This window comes from Galleria mellonella, unplaced genomic scaffold (assembly GCF_026898425.1).
Source record: "Galleria mellonella isolate WM207_F2 unplaced genomic scaffold, CSIRO_AGI_GalMel_v1 utg184, whole genome shotgun sequence".
In the NCBI taxonomy this organism is placed as follows: domain Eukaryota; kingdom Metazoa; phylum Arthropoda; class Insecta; order Lepidoptera; family Pyralidae; genus Galleria; species Galleria mellonella.
The window spans coordinates 7,766,330-7,784,735 of NW_026442025.1; the positions used below are offsets into that span (position 1 = coordinate 7,766,330).

At 31.8% G+C, this 18,406-nt stretch overlaps 1 protein-coding gene across 11 annotated transcripts in view; it reads right to left on the reverse strand.

Annotated features, from left to right (window-relative positions):
• LOC113512138 (brain tumor protein) overlaps window positions 1-18,406 on the reverse strand; it is a 588,229-nt gene that overhangs the window by 196,781 nt on the left and 373,042 nt on the right. For 3 of the 11 annotated variants that reach the window (XR_008252717.1, XR_008252718.1, XR_004223938.2), the window contains exons 1-2: window positions 12,514-12,709; window positions 12,197-12,298 (exon numbers count right to left, since the gene is read on the reverse strand). The exons of 2 other annotated variants lie outside the window; for them this stretch is intronic. The gene's annotated coding sequence lies outside the window, so the exon portion shown is untranslated. Of the gene's footprint in view, window positions 1-12,196; window positions 12,299-12,513; window positions 12,710-18,406 lie in introns of those variants that run through there. 6 more of the 11 variants (XM_026895937.3, XM_026895933.3, XM_031909205.2 and 3 more) reach the window with 2 other exon arrangements.

Here is an 18,406-nt window from a genome sequence, read left to right on the forward strand (position 1 = left end):
CTTCCTTTATGTATTTATTTCGTTTCGTTTCAACTGACATTTTTTCTATATCCATTATTATCTCATCAGTCTTAAATATTACTATATCTGATGACTTCGTTCGTCTCCCATTCTGAATGTATAGTGACGTCACACAATGATGCGTTTTGGACGTGAAAACGTAACAAAGAGACAAAACTATAAACAATAATAAAATAAAATAGACTCGAATTTATTTTAATGCATATAATTATTGAAATTATAGAATAGTATATAAGCGTACTAATGAGATTGTAATTATTCCACAAAATTAACAAAAAGATAAATACCCTCAAATTACCAACAGATTCTGAAGTGGTCTAGCAATATTTCTCTCAGTTGCAAGTGAAATTATATTAATTGGTATCATTACTCATAAATTTCCTTGAGGCGCTTGTTTGGACGTAGCTCAGTTTAATTACTAAATTGATACATTCCACAGTAAAATGTTAGCAAGAACACTGTATCATAGAAACAGAATTTCTTCAGTCTCATGATTCCTCTGAGTAGTTTAAGAGCAGATTCACTGGAAGATTCTTCTAGGGATAAGTTAAGATAATACATTGTATCCATTTTTTTTTCTCACGTTTGTAATGTATTGGTATTACATTTTCTGTATAATAAAATTCTGAAAATAAACTTTTCTTTTTGTATGGCTTAATATAAATCACAATACATAATTTAAGTCTCTTCCCAAGATATGATTTTTTTTCCAATTAAAACTTGCATTTTTCTTTTATTTTTATTCTTTCATTCTACTTAATCTGATCTTTGTTGATTATATAAAGATATAAATACGTGTTGGGAGTATCTGTTTTGTATCGGACCACCATAGCATGATCTTCCTCGCACTAAACTGGGGTAAGTAAATAAATCGTCGCAATAATACTGGAACAAATATTTGACAAATACAAATACAACAAACCCATAAAACAGATACCAACATTGTTTTAATTAAAGCGGAATTTCCTTTGACAAAACAGTCCATTTGTGGTTTATTGAGGTTTTCATAATCCATTGACAATAATAAATACAGTTTCCTCTGGCGAAACACCACAACACTTGGTATAAATAAATCTACATTTAAATAACGAAGGTGTTCTAAATAACTTCGCGAAATTATACTTAATCACATAGAAAATAAGGTACCAATTACACTACGGTGTAACGTGAAAACAGAGTGTTAACCCTCGTACGTATTTCGGTCGTGTTAACATTAAACCGCGAGTTTCCATATATTTCCGTGTACCGAAGATACAGAGGGGTCATCGACATCTACTTCAGCCACCCGGCTGCGCCCCACCGTTTGTTATTGTGTCACATTGACGTACGCTGTCAGGGTTGCCAGTATAATAAATGTATAAAGTTTTAAGAACACAAATAGTAGATTTTAGGTATTGTGTACAAATTTTGTACAGTGGCTTTTTGTAAACATGTTTTCTGTGTAGAAAACTAGAAAATTCCTTCAATTTTTTTTTATAGTATTTCTCGATAATATTTTTCATGTTCATTTCAGTGTAAAATGTTAGCTTTTTTTTTTTCATAAAAAAGTAGCAATTTTCTAACAAGATTCATAAGCAACAATAAGGGAATACACCCTATTGGAATACAAAATATTAAATACCCTTTTAAATACCGTTTAAAACAAAGATGCTATCTCTTTAAACGATTATCTTTAAGTTCTGTAATGAAACAGAAATATACACCGATTTAGATAATGCAAAGCGTTCTTAATGACTTATTTATATAATATAGATGTTCAGTAATATATTGTAAAACTCCGGAGAGAGCCTGGAGATCTGTAGTACAGGTTTCGACCTAGTTCAGACTCCAGACTCTCACAAGGATAATAATTTTAAGTTTAAATACTAAATAGTCACACAATGTAAAATATTCCTTGTGAGTAGTAAATAAAGATTATTATTATTGAATTGAATTGTTTATTTCTCAGCTTTTAGCGCTGGTAATTATATTACACTTACGGGTACGTGACCAAGTAAGTGCAGTGTGTATGTTTGTATGGAAGGTTATGCTTGTGTATGACGGGTGGCTACTTCATCTTCATCTATATCTAAGAATTTTTTGACTATTCTGCAAGTATTTAATATAGCAGCCTTTTGTAGGGAGATGTAGAGATTTTTGCCTGCCAATGTATTTTATGTAGCATATTATTTATATACATATTGAATTTGAGTTTCTTGTCAGCAATAAAGAAACCAGCAGAAAATAGAAGTAAATAACGGAAAAACACCTAATTATAAATTATTAAAACGATTCAGTACAAATAGAAAAATACTACATAATCCCTTTTATACGATTTTTATTACTTTCTTTTTTTATCTGACTGTTTTCTGCTTTCTTAAAGAAAAATAATAATAATATAGATTAAAAAAAAAAACTTTTATCTTGACTAAAGAGTTTTTGACTGATTTGCCAACAAACAGTTTTACATGGAATTTCAATGCTACAATACATAGTAATCTAACAATACAGCTATAATAGCATTATATACACATACATACAATCAATTAAGTACACATTAATTTTCTAATAGCAAACACATGGATTTCCTTATTCAGTTGACATTGGTCAATGCGGGTGATATGAATATGGTCAGAAGGTCAGGCCTTCGCATATTTTCACAATTAAAACACGTACATAATATAAACACGAACCAGTAAGATAAATGTATTTTGGTTTTGTTCATATAGTTACGTAAAGGGTATAGTTACTCCTGGCCCTTTTTTTTTAATGTCAATGGTTTGTTATTTTCTCTCCTTGTAACTATGTATTCCATGTGATAAGGTATTAGCTTTGACTTTTTTTCAGCACTTTTGTCCATTTTTACATCGTTTTAGAGAACTTGCATTTATTCACTCACTCATTATATTTTTTAGCATTACAACCTTTATTCCTTTCCTTGGTCTGGCTTTGTTCAAGCAAGGAAAGTACTGCAGTAAAATGTTTAAACGTTCAATAAATCTATTTTTCTTCTACGTCGTATAATCTCATTCTTTCTAAAGTATTTATGTTATATATAATTATTATACTTTACAGAGTATGTATGTTTTATATTTTAGGAATAAAGAATTACAGTTTAGGTTAAATAAATAAGTAATACGAAATATACGATATATATATATATATATATATATATATATATATATATATATATATATATATATATATATATATATGTATATATATAGTTTTATAGTTCCGTAGCATTATGCCCTATATTACTTTAAAAAAAAAAAAACACTTAAACTATATTTTATATATGCAACGGAACTTGGCGAATCCTACTAACATATTGGAATTGCCTGTTGAAAAAAATATCATAAATACTGGTTATTACGGATACATATGGAAAATTCCATTAAATCCCCTCGACGGATAATTTGTTTTGATTTATCCAAAAATAATTGTATTGGGACAACCCATAGATTAATTTATTTATAATTTTTAAGTAATACATTTTACCATGGAATTGGCATGTTACATACATCAAAATAAATAGTAAATGGTTTTAATTTATTATATAACAAAATGGCGGCCATTTTCTTAAATGACACTTTTAGGTAATGGTTTAACTATATTGCTCGATCACTACGGCACAATCCGAAGGTACATAGGTTACGTTATGTCATCAACTTATAAAAAATAATAGTTTAGCTGCCATAACAAAGAAATGAATGTACATAGATATGTAAACATGCATACAGATAAAGGCACGCACACACCGTGCCGGGGACAAATAAAGAATTATTTATAACGCGTATAAAAAAAATCTGATCCCAACGACTTGATGTCCACGTCCGACGTGCCTCCGGTTAGATAACGTGAATTATTATAACGCGCTCACGTTTCTAAAAAACACGTTACGTGGTCCCGACGAATTTTAAAACCCCACAATGCCCAACCAGCAACCCCATCGGTCGCAATGATCACACAGAAAACATAAAAATGTTTAATACCGCATCTTTATACCCGTGATAAAACATTGGCCTCTCTAAATTGAGACATTTTATTATTAGAAATACGCTTTTGACAGTCGTAAACGAACGTCGATTTCGTAGTTATTATATCAGTTTACGAGTTGAAATATCACAATGCGAGCTCGGACGTATAAAGGGAAATTATATAGAATAACGACGTGAATAAAACTGCTCTAAAATAATTTAAGTTTCACGCCAGTGACAAGAGTGATATGTGCCACACTGCACCGGTTTCCGTTTTCCTTGTTGAATGTGAGCCAATGTCATTACCATTCTCTTTCGTAAGGACCGCTGCCGCGAATGCTATGACACTGACAATTCCCGAAATGTCTAATCGCGTTGACGAATTCGTAGTTCGCCATATAGTTCGAACACGTTGTTACAAGGTGGCAACTCACCGGATTTGGACACTACTACGTGTCAGTGAGTCATGTTTTTTCATCTGTGACGCAGTTTTTCCTGTCACCGCGTACGGCCATGACATTTGGTTGTCTGACCGATTGTACGGCCTTCGTAGCTTCGCTCGCGGACTGGCGGTCATCAACTCCGCGCGTGAGCCGGTACCTTACTCCGCATTTTCACTACACGAATATTGGGCCTCTCGCTCGCTCTAATGTCAACGTTACGATAAAGATGAGTACTTACCTTTCTTTGGCCTAAGTAAACATCAGCACAGACGTTAAAGATTGAATAGGTTGCCGTGGTTGTCGCTCCGGAACAAAAAGTTACAAAGCTAACAGAAGCTACATTATCATTCTAATACTATTTGGTTGTTGGTTGGTAACTTGAAAATTGTAAGTTCATAGAACGGAATGGAATTCGAGATACAGGAAACGCTAGTTGTGTTGAGATCAATTATAATGGTAAAACGAACCAATTTGTACCATTGAAAACAATGGATACTTTTTGTTAAAGAATTCTGTTCACAAGATTTTAATGATATATAAATTTTAACTCCACTATAAACAGTTAGGTGCTTTATATATATGTAATTATAATCTTATTAGATTAATTAGTTATATTTATGTATATATTTATATAGGACAAAAGGTGAGATGAAGATATATTTTTTATTTTAAAAAAGTAATAAAAATGAAATTCGTGTACCACCTATTAGACACATCCTGCATGAAAGTTAGATTTTTAATCCGTTTCACGGATATCCGCTCGTCTTATTAGATATTATAAATGTGTTTGCTTATATATATATATATGTATGGGTGATATTTTAACAGTTCAATTAAACGTTTCAACAATAGAGAACATGAAGTCGAACATAACACACCAATAAAGTTTATCGGGCATTTAAAACATGCGCTTAACTTTGAATGTTCTAGATGTGATATTAATGACTTCACTAAAGCCCGACCACACACGAAAATCCATTACGTCCCAACTAGAAACCATTAGCGATGGATTTAAACCACAAAGTCTAGAGCGCTTGTAAATCGTCTGTAACCAACTGTATGACATATAGATTACCAAGAAAGGCTATAAACCATTCGAGGAAGCGTTGTCAAGGAAATGTGCTTCTTTTACACTGCAATATAAACAAGGTTAGGAGTGAAGGTGGTTTGCATTGTTGGGAAATGTTTCTCATTGCTAAGCTCTGTTCAGACGAGTGGCGTCCCTTATTGTTGTTACTCGGTGGGTTTCGTTGCCCAGTAATTTATTTACTAATGACACGAAATGAATAAATGTGTATTCGTCGCGGTAGGTCTTAAAACAATGGACTCGTGATGGCGTCGAGTCAACGATCTTTAATATATTGAATGTGTTTTTATGTAGATGAGCAGCACAACAAGCGAACGAATCCCTCAAAATATGACATGTAAAAGGCATTAGTTTTATATTAATCTTAATGTTACTCCGGTACGTTGATTCCAGTGGTAAATAATACATACGTTACCATATATCAGGTTTACATTAAACCATGCGCCAACGGGAATACAAAATCTTGGCATGATTCTCGAGAACATCATAAAAATAATCTGATAATAACAGCATTTCCATTTACGTGAGTGGGTCCCTCCCGAGTATATTTTTTAACTGGATACATTGCGCATTCAAATCAAATGTCTCGTACGTAGAACGTAAAATATACTCTATTATCATGATACTACCAATATAAATGACGTTTCCTTAATTTTCAGTCATGGTACTAAGTAAATCAGCATCGTTGTGCGACGAACGGTCATTACACTAAGAGACACGAGTGAAACATCCAACAAAGAGGGACGATGACTAATTTTACTCACAACTTATGACTCAACTTGCCACTACTAAATCGGTACAAACGAGGCATAGGCCTGAGAACCAACTTGCGTGGCGTTACGCTTCTTGAACAAAGAAAAAAGGGGATGTAACGACACGGGCAATGACTATACTAGTCTCTGAGAATTTGTCTGCCCATTGTAATTTGAATCTCTCCTTCTCCCGGGCACCGCTTCGAAACAAGGTGAGGCACGGGAGTAGGCGTAAGTTCAGAGGTCTCGCTCAATTGGACAATGTTATATAAGGAATCAAAAGGGGAAGGTGCGTAGAAAAAGAGCTTCGGTGACTGATGACTACGATTCCCATGTCTGTTATGCGATTACTTGGTAATTGCAGTCGGTCGTAATAAAGAGATCACGATCTTTTTGTCAATGTCAATAGTTCAAGGAAAATTGAATCGTGTATCACTTGAATTAGTGTTAAAATTATATTGCCTCGGAATATGTTGCTGTAATCATAAAACGCCGGATTGACGTTCAGAAGTTATGACATCAGACAATTAAAATAAATAGCTGCCTACAAACGTTAGAACGTTTGGTATTCAAAATGTATTTAATTCAACAATGTATTAAGTTTTAAAACAAAACATGTATTTCTGTTGACGTTTTTAGAGAAAGCAAGTTATTCAGATGTATTTAATACAGACGATTATCGACTTAACTTATGAATATGTAAAGGAATCGCCTGGTGTTGAATACAATTTGTATTATATTCAGAAATATATATATTTTCTGAATATATATATTCAAAAATTAAAAACGTAAGCAGATTAATTATTTTTTAGTATTTAGTGTCATTTTCTGGATAACTCATTTTTTGTTTCGTAATATCTAATAAGATTTGATGATTCTAGTTGGAAAATATTATTTAAATTCACAGAATTATCAGTAGTATCACAAATATTAACGAACATATAAAAAAAAAATCCTGTTTTGATATCGATTAAAAATTCAATTGAATTGAGAAAAAAAAATTGCATCGAAATGAGAAAAAAATTCAATCGAACTGAGAAAAAATACAGTAGGCAAAAAAAGTAGTAGCAATGAATTACTCTCAACACATACATTTAGACCGAAACACCCGCACCCTAATGTACTCGGTAATTGAATGATTGTCCCTAATTGCAATACGTACTCCTAGACCTTTTAAAGGGCCGAGGATGTGGTTTAACGGTCGCATAGAGGCCCCAGTAATTTATGGGGGAAAATACGTTAATGCATTTACCTAGTCTGTAAATTTTATTTTACACTTCGGTGATTATGTTTTATGTAGCCCTATAATATATTTAAATCATAATTCGATCGCTTATACGTTAGTAGCGTTCGAATATAGGCAAATCGATCGTTTTTTTTATGCAACTTAGAATGGCGAACAAGATGACGGCCCACCTGATGGAAAGTGGTAACCGTCGCCTATTAACATGAGCAGTACCATGGATATAAGACAGTATACTGTTTCGTCCATGATACCTCCCTTTGCGTTGCCATTCCTGAGGACTCAGGTGTTATTCCTTTGTACCCTGTTAATTCACGCCATATCCCACCCTTTAAACCGAAACACAGCCATGCAAACACAATTGCTTCACGGTTCAAACACGAATGGGACAGAGGTGCCCAAGCAAATAACTTTTGTACAAAGTCTCCCTGTGGTAATTTAGTACTACATAGTTTCCGGCTCTTATTCAATATTAATTTAAAATAAACCGTTTTAATTTAAAATAAACTACCATCATATTTAAAAAATGAAAACAAGTTTAGTAAATATAAAAAAGCTTCTAAAAATAATAAATAAACTACAAAATAAATAAAGGATGTCTATCTCTCTCGCTCCCATTACAATGTCTAAAAGGTACGTATGCGTCAATTTGTTCTGTATTTCACTATGTAGTATGAATCCATATGACAGTAATGTAATAAATAAATAAATTTAAATTTTGTCTTGACCAGATTCTAAATAGAATTTTTTTTTCCTTAAAAACCCAATTGGACTATAATTATAATTTATTAATTTTAGTATTTTTTTCTTAAATCAGTTAATCAATTTCCAAGTGACATGTTTACCAATAAACAGCATTTTATTTTTATTTACACATCTCCAGCTATTCAGTTTATTTCAGCTTCTTTTTCTAACCGTACCTACATAGAACACCCACGATTATAATTGTAAAAATAAGTAAGTGTCGTTTGAAAGAAATATGTCGCCATTAACGGCTGAAAATGTGCCAAAAAACGTTCTTTAATATATTAGAAGACAGTCACTAATGTTGAGAAAGGTCAGTTATCGTTCATTAATACTATCAAAACTGATAAGCCGGTTTGAATGGAGTCGAGTTCGCAAATTGATCACCTTAACCTATTTGCGTAACTCCAATTTATTTAAAATATGATGCTACAGGTGCAAAATTACAGCCGATATTCAAAGTAACGAAAAAGAGACAGTATTTTTTTTAATTGGTAGTATTGATTTGTAGTATTGATTGGTAGTTGAATGGTAACCCCACCCTGCCTGCGCTATCGGTATACATTAGCAAGGCAATAGTGAGGGATGATAGGAGAGGATGAAAGCAGGTTAGCCTAACGAATTTCACATAAATTAACCAAGATGTTTTCGAGGGGGAACCGCGTGGTGGTCGACCTGATTGGCTAGCAATGGGGCAGTTAGATCTCATTACTAACAATCCCTTCACCTAAGAAGGGTAATGTTTTTAAGAATACCCGTATACCTAAACAACGTAAGGTGTACTCTAAACAGAGAGGCGGGGGAGATTATTGCGATTGGGGACAAACGGTCCCATTTCTAGTAATATGCCCTATCAGATCATGCGTCCCGAATTGTCAAGTAATCGTTCGGGACATGCCAAAGGCAATGAACCACTGGTTGTTCCTACACTGTACCAATACAACTTATTACTCAAAGAACGTGAACAAAGAAACACTAAGCTACTTGAACGCTAGCAACAAACACTTGACATTCAAAACACCCACATTTCCCCGTAATTAACTCACGATGTACATAATTAACGAGACTATTCGACGGGAATATTGATTATTAGAAACATTTAAGATCATTTTGATTAACAAATTAACTGTTAAACATACAAAACACGAGTATGTAAGCAATAGTGTGCTTGTTCTATTTCAAATAATTGTTTATCAAACAATTCTGAGATTCTGGAGCGGTCTTCAAAACTATTCTATAGAGAAATGGGTCTGAAGGCAAGCAATATATTCGAAACTAAGGGCCTGTACACAGTGAACGATCCTATGAATGCGCTTTTGTGTAAGATAAAATTGAAATAGTTATTTTTCGTACGCTACCGGGATACGCTGGCGGGCTACCAATGACGGAAGTCAAGACAGTAGGCCCAATCATCTCTTACTGGTGCTCCGCCAGTGCATACCAATATACTTTTTCATAATAACGAATCAGGCATGAAATAGAAATTTTACCACTACATAATACATGTCATTTAAAATTATTAAAAATGTTTCAATATCGTTCCTCTGAACTATTAGAATAGGATTTATGATAAACGAAAAAGCTCCATTTACTGGGTCAACATTAATTTCGGAATTTCATTTCATAGTAGACCACCAGATCAAGATCGAGCTGACACTTTACACCATCGGTAGCAATACGATTACGTTCTCCTTTAACTAAAGTTTGTCTGTAAGATTGCCCTAGTGATAACACCGCCTTTTGTACCTTTATATGTATATTTTGATCTGTACTCCATGCTACTGTATTTCAGTTGAATTGTTTATATGTCATTGTTTAATTTTATGTTTTTGATGCTATAAAGAGTTAAATAAATAAATAAAAAAAACAACCTGTATTGCTACCGATGGTGTAAATTCCCATTGCTAACACTCCCATTTTCTCCCTATAAATACACGTTAAACATATTATTTTCGATCGATATCTATTAATGTATTATGTTACTAATGTAATAAAACTATTACTGGACTACGTCGACGTTCATATGAAATATTTCGGAAAAAAATATGTGAGGGGTTTTAGTAAGAGCAATTGCAGACAATTAATCTTAGAATTGTTTGTCTGTCTGTCAAGTATGTTTGTTTCGGCATCATGCAAAATCTACTACCAAATTGAATACAAGTTTAACAGTTGTATTCCTGATCGGACAGTAATGTAAACGTTATCAGACCATTTACATGGATCACAATTTACGACACAATAATGTATCTAGTTTTATTCATAAATGTAAAACTTTGATAAATCTAATTTAATAATTACCTAAGTACCTATGTATCTTGTATATAATTCCAAGTCATATAAAAATATTATTCAATTTATCTAGAAAGAAAAGACGGAACATTCAACAGCTAAGTATAAAATATGTATATTTATTCGGACGTTCAGACTATGACCTACATACCATATACATAATATGATTAATTGAGATTAAATAAATATATTATTTTTCTACGCACATTGATGAAAATTCGTGACGCACGCGTGTAATAAACAGTGTAAATGGGCCCTTACGGTAACGATACTAACAAATATTACTAAAGCACGAATTTCAGATATAACTGGGTAATTACTGTAATATTATTTTTATATATTATGGTAATAAATAATAGTGTCTAATCCTAGCTACCGTATATAATACGATGAAGGCTAAAATAACCACTTTAAGTGATTCATAACTTTCGCAATTCGTCTTATTGTATTCTCCATAGAGAATGCACAATATAAGTCGCTCAGTAGTGATTAATTGAGCAACGTCTTTATTGATTCCCTTTAACATTTCTGCATTTTGAATAAATAATTAAGAAGGCAGTTTTATTGATTCTCACAGAAAAAAGGTTAAATAAATTTTATCGCAAACTAGCTTTTGTCCGCAAATTCGTGTGGCTGGATTTTGGAAGTAAATACCTTTAGATGGCGTAATAAGATTAAATACAGATCAGATTTTAAGTTAGACCTTAAAAAAAAAAACTGTAAAAACCATATTATAACAATTTCGTGTTGTAGTTTTTGTGTAATGCCGGAACAACACACAGACGGATAGATAAAAATTCTAAGAATTATTGTTCAGTTTCTATTGTTCTTTATAATATCCCTTATATATTTTTTTCTTGAATAACTCATAAGTACAGACATCTATTTACAATTATATTATATATAGCTGTACAATATACATAAGACAGAATGGTCATGGGCAAACTATCAGATTATACCGAGGAAGGTCCCTGTATTTAAATGATCATTTTAGACCGCCAGATAGAGCAGCCTTGTCCTAAATACTAATCTAGACGTCCTATAACTACCTTGATATAAAGGTAATCTTTATTCTATAATCAGACAAAGGAATCGAGACACTACGGCCATATTTTTTTAATATATACTTATTATCTACCTAATTCGATATCCTTATTAGGTTTCTAGATATATCTTGGAATATGAATATGGTTAGAAGCAACAAGTGACCGGCTTAGACGATCATTTAAATGGCTTAATCAAATGCCAAACAAAAGGTTACAATTATGTAAGGCATAACAGAGGCTCGATTCCACGTCTCAATGTGCAATAGGCAACAATCGCTAATTACCTACATACGGATTATAATGTGTTATGCAATCCGTAGACTCTAGTTGTACAAAAAAATTAGCAACCTACCGGCTAACGCGGTCTATTGAGGTCGTTGACCCAAAAACGGATGTATGTGCGACATGAACAACTAGTGCTGTAAATACATAATCAGTCGTGGAATAAAAAAGTTCTTATGAGTGTAAAAAGTGTCAATGCGTAATTCAACAAACAGAGGGTAGGCTTGACAAGATTTAAAATAAGATTCCAAATTCAATAATTCTAAACCGTTTTTACGTTCTACACCTGATAGCACGCGTAAAGTTCAAACTGATATTGTTCAAACATACCTGTAGAAACACGTTGAATGAAGCACGATCGTTCACCTTTAGACAATGTAAACCTTTGTTTCCACACAAGTCAACGTCTTCAAATCAATCCCAACAGTCTATCTGGAAATAGAAACGACTTTTATTAATGTGGGTACAGTCGTATGATTAATAAACGCGTAAACCTACCCGTATATTTTAAACCCCACATAGCTAGGGGAGAAAAAATAAAAGTAACACATGTCTACACCATTAATATAACTACAGATGTAAACAATGAACATGTGTGGATCATGGCCGCAGAAAAAAAATAACCGTCTTCAAAAGGGGATACCAACCGTTCACGTTTGAAAAAACACAAGTTTATACACAGTTTTTATGTCCACAACGCACGTATAATTTGACAGAGTCGCACAGTGGGGACGATCGTCGATTGGTCCGGAACAAAACTAGTTTATATTAGCGGTAGCATTACACCAAACGAAACAACCAACCGCCACGGTGGTCGGCGCGAGACTGAAGCGAGAGTAGCGCCCTCTCATCTGCCCTGTTGTGCGCTTGTGTGCGTACATGTCACTGTGGGGGTGTCGCCCTACCCTGCGCCCTGTCGTCTGTATATTTATTTTCAAATACAGGGTGTATAAAATTTACGATGCATCCGTCAGTTAAGACATTATATTGCTGGTCTAGGTTTTGTTGGAAAATCAAACGCTGCGTACAAGGATACGCTGTTTTTTAACCTAAACGTCTTTTTAAACGGCCGTGAACCGTCACTGCGGCGGCGGTCATTGCCACGGACATCGATATAAAAATATTCACGACACAGTACGCCACATCTGTTACGTTCTAATATTTTCTTTTCAAATTAACGTATTACATACGCACAGTTGGAGCGCGTGTGTTTATTCCATTTTCACACCTTGTGTGATTTAATTGGTATGAAATATTTTTTGCGTCGATAATTTCTTTCTTTGACTTGAGTACGTTTTTGCACGTAGGTAAGTAGATACAAAGATACTTGTGTACCAATCGGATATTTAAACAAATACACATAGATACGTAGCTTAAATTATATTATTGGATTACAGGTAGGTAGAGGTATCTTGTAACTAGGTTATTGGCACTATATTATTACTGGAAATGTTTGGTCATTTTTAATGTTATCGCATTAACAAATCTACAATTTAATAAATAGAAAATTAATAACGTAGTAAGAAAAGAAAACTTTTTATTATAGTCGGAACTGTTATTCTAACTTTACTAATTACGTATTTTATAGCTAATTATTTAAATAATAAATGTGGTTAAATTTGTCCTTAAATGACCTTATTTACACTATTATAAATATTCTGTTGCAACTAATCAAGTATTAAAATAAAACAACACTAACCGGTTATACTTAGGTATGTAATTAAATGGAAATGCAAGTTTAACAGAGAATATAGATAAATATTGTCAAAAGAAATAAATATAATAATAAAATACTTATATTCCAGCAATATATTTGAAACGACTTAACAAAATACAAAACGAGTACAACTACTAACAGATATGTTTCATAAAATTTAATACAACGACATATTTAACTGAAGTTCGCGTTGACGTGAAATATTGCTGCAGTTTTAAGCTTTTACATGTTTTCCTACAACGAAAATATATATAGTTAACGTAGTTTCTGTAAATTAATACATTTTAATTAGAGAAGTTTTCGTTTCTAAAAGGGAGTTGTTTTTATTATATCGAAATTGTATATATTATTGTAAAACTTAGATCCTTAGAACTTAGTACTTATTAGAAAAACTGATTTCAAAAAAACAAGGTAATATTCATGTTTTCGTCCACATAGAAGCTATATTCTCCAATCTCTGTGGAGTATCCAAATATCACATATTTTCACATGCATAAGTAAAATTTTTTGCAAGTGAATTAAAACATATGCTTACTAGCGACTACTTATAACGATTTCGCCTGCGTCATCGAAATACGTTAATTGATTGGAATAAAAAGTAGCCTTTGTCCTTTTCCACCCCAAATGTTAATCTGTTTATAATGATTGGTTAAGCCGTTCAATAGCTAAGATATAAAATATAAATTTACTTCTATAATTATAATATTGATCAGAATTTCGAAATTGAATACACATATATGGGGTATAATAAACTATTTTTTTTTAATTACAAACGTTACATTATAACAGCTATATATTTCTGTAGATACTACCAACAGAAATATTTTACAATGCATATATTACGTTGATAATAATTAAAGTTTAAAATTTACCTCGTCGTAATTATAGATCTTATCTACGCAATTGATTTTTTTTTAATGTTTATTTTTTCATATTTTTCTTATCTTTTCTTTTCACTTTAACCAGGCGCCTTGAAAGGGGCGTAATAAGACTAAACACTTTGTCATTCGTTAAGACGTAGCGTAGTGCACATTGTTATTATTAAAATTGAAGTCCGTTTTATTTTTATATATATTTTTTAAATATAATTGACAGATTAAACTAATTTTGTCTAATGTTTGATTTTAATTTTATGAAGTACTTAGTTAACGATAGTATAAGGAGCAAGAAAAGGACGATACATATAGTTGTCTCGAACTAAGTATGAAATATAATATAAATTTATATGAAAATGAGGTAATTAAATAACCTCTCTAGGTCTAGGTCTAGCAACCTAAACATGACCTTCATTGATATTTTTTACTTCGAATTTAATAACTTGCTAAGCACGTATAGCTGATCAAAATAGGTCAATTTCTGATCTATGTTATCACCTCTACTTCGTAAAACTCCCAGTTTGAATATTCCTGGAATGTATAGATAAAATTTTAATTTAAAATTATTTATGTAAATATATATGCTTACATATATTCTTTAGCATTTAGTAGCTGGTATTAAAGCTAACTAGTTAAGTGGTATGTCTAAAGTATTACTAATTTAAAATTCAAAATATTTTAGCTTTAACTTTGAGTTCTCATTAAGAATACGCTTCAGTTTTTATAATTTTTTTCTGCACTAACTTGTTACCCCACAAATGCAATTTGTTAAACTAACTAGTAGAGTAAATTTAATTCTCGATATAAGAAACTCAGAATTTAAACACATAAAACATTACTTATAATTTATGATGTTATATGCTAAAGTAATGGCTTTATGGCAGTCTAAGGGGGGAGTCCTATGTTTAGCAATGGACGGATAATGGCTTAGATGATGATGATGCTTAATTAAGCTGCATAAATTGTATATATATTCTTTAACCTATAGCATATAAAATTAATAAATTAATAAATATTTTTCTTGTAGATCAACAGCTTAATAAAGGATGAACTGATAAATATTTCAATTTAATTTAAATATACTTGTATGTATATAACATGTCTAGGAAAGTTAATAATATAAATTTGAAAATATATATTAATATAAAAAATAATTTTATTGATCTGAATTCTGGTGAAATCATATATTATAATACGTCCACTAGACGTTCTTTGTTCCGAGCGACCGCGACATTAGGATAAAATAAAAAAGAATTTTCATTTTTACATCGTAAATCATACTCGTAGTCTTTTGTCTGAATTTGGTGTAAAATTCAATGTAAAACGCAAACACCAAAGTTTATTAGCAAATATATGTTATAGTATTTGTTAGCAATGTAAATTCTATAAAAATGGCAATTAATTAGATACATGTCATTTTGTAAACGTAATGAATTTCCCTCTTTCAATCATTCATACAAAATATTTCAGATTGATATTCTTGAATATTACTACTCAAAATATGACATTAACATAACTATAGATTTATTACAAATTTAAAAAATCGCCGATACAAGGAAATACACTCACCGACAGACTCTCAACACGTCAAAATTATATCACCCCTTTTTTGCGTCGGTGTTTGAAAATAGGTATACTTAACATTAATTCCGAATACATTTTTGATTTAAATTTCAATAAGTTAATCGATATAAATAAATCTACTCTCTATTTCTCGTCTCTGCTTTGAGCAGTCGTCGGTCGCAGTTAAATACAAAGGCAGTTCAAAGGCATTACTAAAAACGTACCTTTAAATTGGGACTAATGTTGTAATATTCTCACTAAAAATGTGTTCGACGACCAAGCATCCTGTGTATAAAAAATACCTGTGTCACGGTCCCTTACCGACGTGTGAGTTAAGATGAATGATAATTTACATTTCAAAACTCCCCTCACATATAAGCAGGTTGTAGGAACAAATCACCCACACATTTACATATGATTATTATTCTATACTAATGCATGTTTTATGTAACTTCGATGTAAAAAGTAGTTATCTGTCTAATTTTTATTACATTTTTAACACAGCCGGGAATAGCAAATAAGGTATATAATATGTTGACGTCTCACTTGATATGAATTGATAATAATCGCTGCTTATAAATAGAAACTACATTTTGTGATATGGAACTCAATATACTGTGCCATCCGTGGCTCCTAATATACGTCGCCACTCCTGACTTGTAAGATAGCCCGTTAAAGTTTCTTGCCTCAAATTAATATATTTTATATTAATCAATTGTTTCTCCGGCTGTACATATTCTTCAAGCGTGCAAACAATTCCGTAATCTGTAGTTTAAGTTACACCTATCCTAACAATCTTCATTTTATTCTATATCATCATTTTAGTCAAGTCTTATGATGTTCGTCACGCTCGCAAGTACGCGATGATTGAAGAATGATTATAGAAATTATTTCTATATTTTTTTAAAACAAAAAGTTCACAATATCTTTACATCAACAAAAATTCATTTAATACTTTTAAATCTTATTACGACAGAATATAGTTTATTATTGTTTAATATTGTTACTATTCAGGATACAATTGAGTATCTTTAAAAGAATTAATCATAAGAGCCAGTCCCACATCGTAGTATGTATATAAATTTAAATCAAATCTAGTACCTATTATGAATTCAATATTTCTATGTTGTTTTGAAATATGTTTAATATTTAGAAATCAGTTGATGGATATAAAAAAGTAACAAGTGATACTTTTCTACTATAGACTTGTTTAGATTTAATAAAAACCTAAGTGATATCACAGTTGGTTATAAAATTTTCTTTACAGCCTGTATATATACTTCATACAAACGACCATTGAGATACAATCAATATATGTAACAAAATTTTAGATGCACAGAGTTTAAAAAGTGATGCTTAAAATAGAGTGCATTTAACTATATTTTGCACTCATTTCTAATTAACCAGCGCCGTCTGTAATTAAACGTACAGAAATATTCTTTCAAATATTGCAAAATCAGAACGTTTAGATCTGTCCTTACTTACTTACGATTAGATAAATAAATAGATACTCTTTACTGAAGATAGGTAAAATATATTATATATTTATCTCCAAACGATTGCAGTAATAAACTTATTATAGATACAAACAATTACAAGAAATCACACTGAGAAAATAAGGAGTGATCTTATCGCTAAAAGTAAGTATCAATAAATATTCTACTGCACTTCCATCATGCCGTATGATAAAAATTATTTCTGTTTCATATTTGAGACAATTTTAGTGTAACATTTTGTACGGGATCGTGAATCTTGGATTTTTGTATATCAATGTGTAGGTACGATTTACTTTTAAACTTCGTCGATATGATTTCTTGTTAACATTCGAATTATTATCTAGAGATTATAGGTACAAACTAATTCTATAAATCTTATTTTATTGTATCTCGTATTAATGTTGTAGGTATAGGTGCCCACTTTCATTAGTGGACGTCGTACATAAGACGGCTTCAGAAAGCCGTTACATACCTACCCACGTTTCTGCTCTCCGGGTAGTGTTAAAGGTCTGAAGTAGGCAGTAAATCTTGGCCAGAGACGGTGTCTGCTCTGTCCACTGTCTACATATCTATGTAATCTATAGTTCTGCTACCAAATTATTCTGAATACGTGTTTTGGCTAGGTTTTGTATTGGATTTCACTCGTTATTTTATTTTGTCTATATTGGATATCGTACCATTTGGTTTGTAAATATTTTACACTACATTCGGTGGTTATTTTATTATCTGTATAATTATGTTTTGCAGTGTAACAACGTATCCTATTTTTATTTATTTTATTTATTTATGCTTCATTGTAGAACAGACGAGCTTGTCTCTAAAAGAGTTCTCTTTCAATAAATCCTGGGTGAACAACATCGTACATGACTAATATTGTTTAATTATTAAA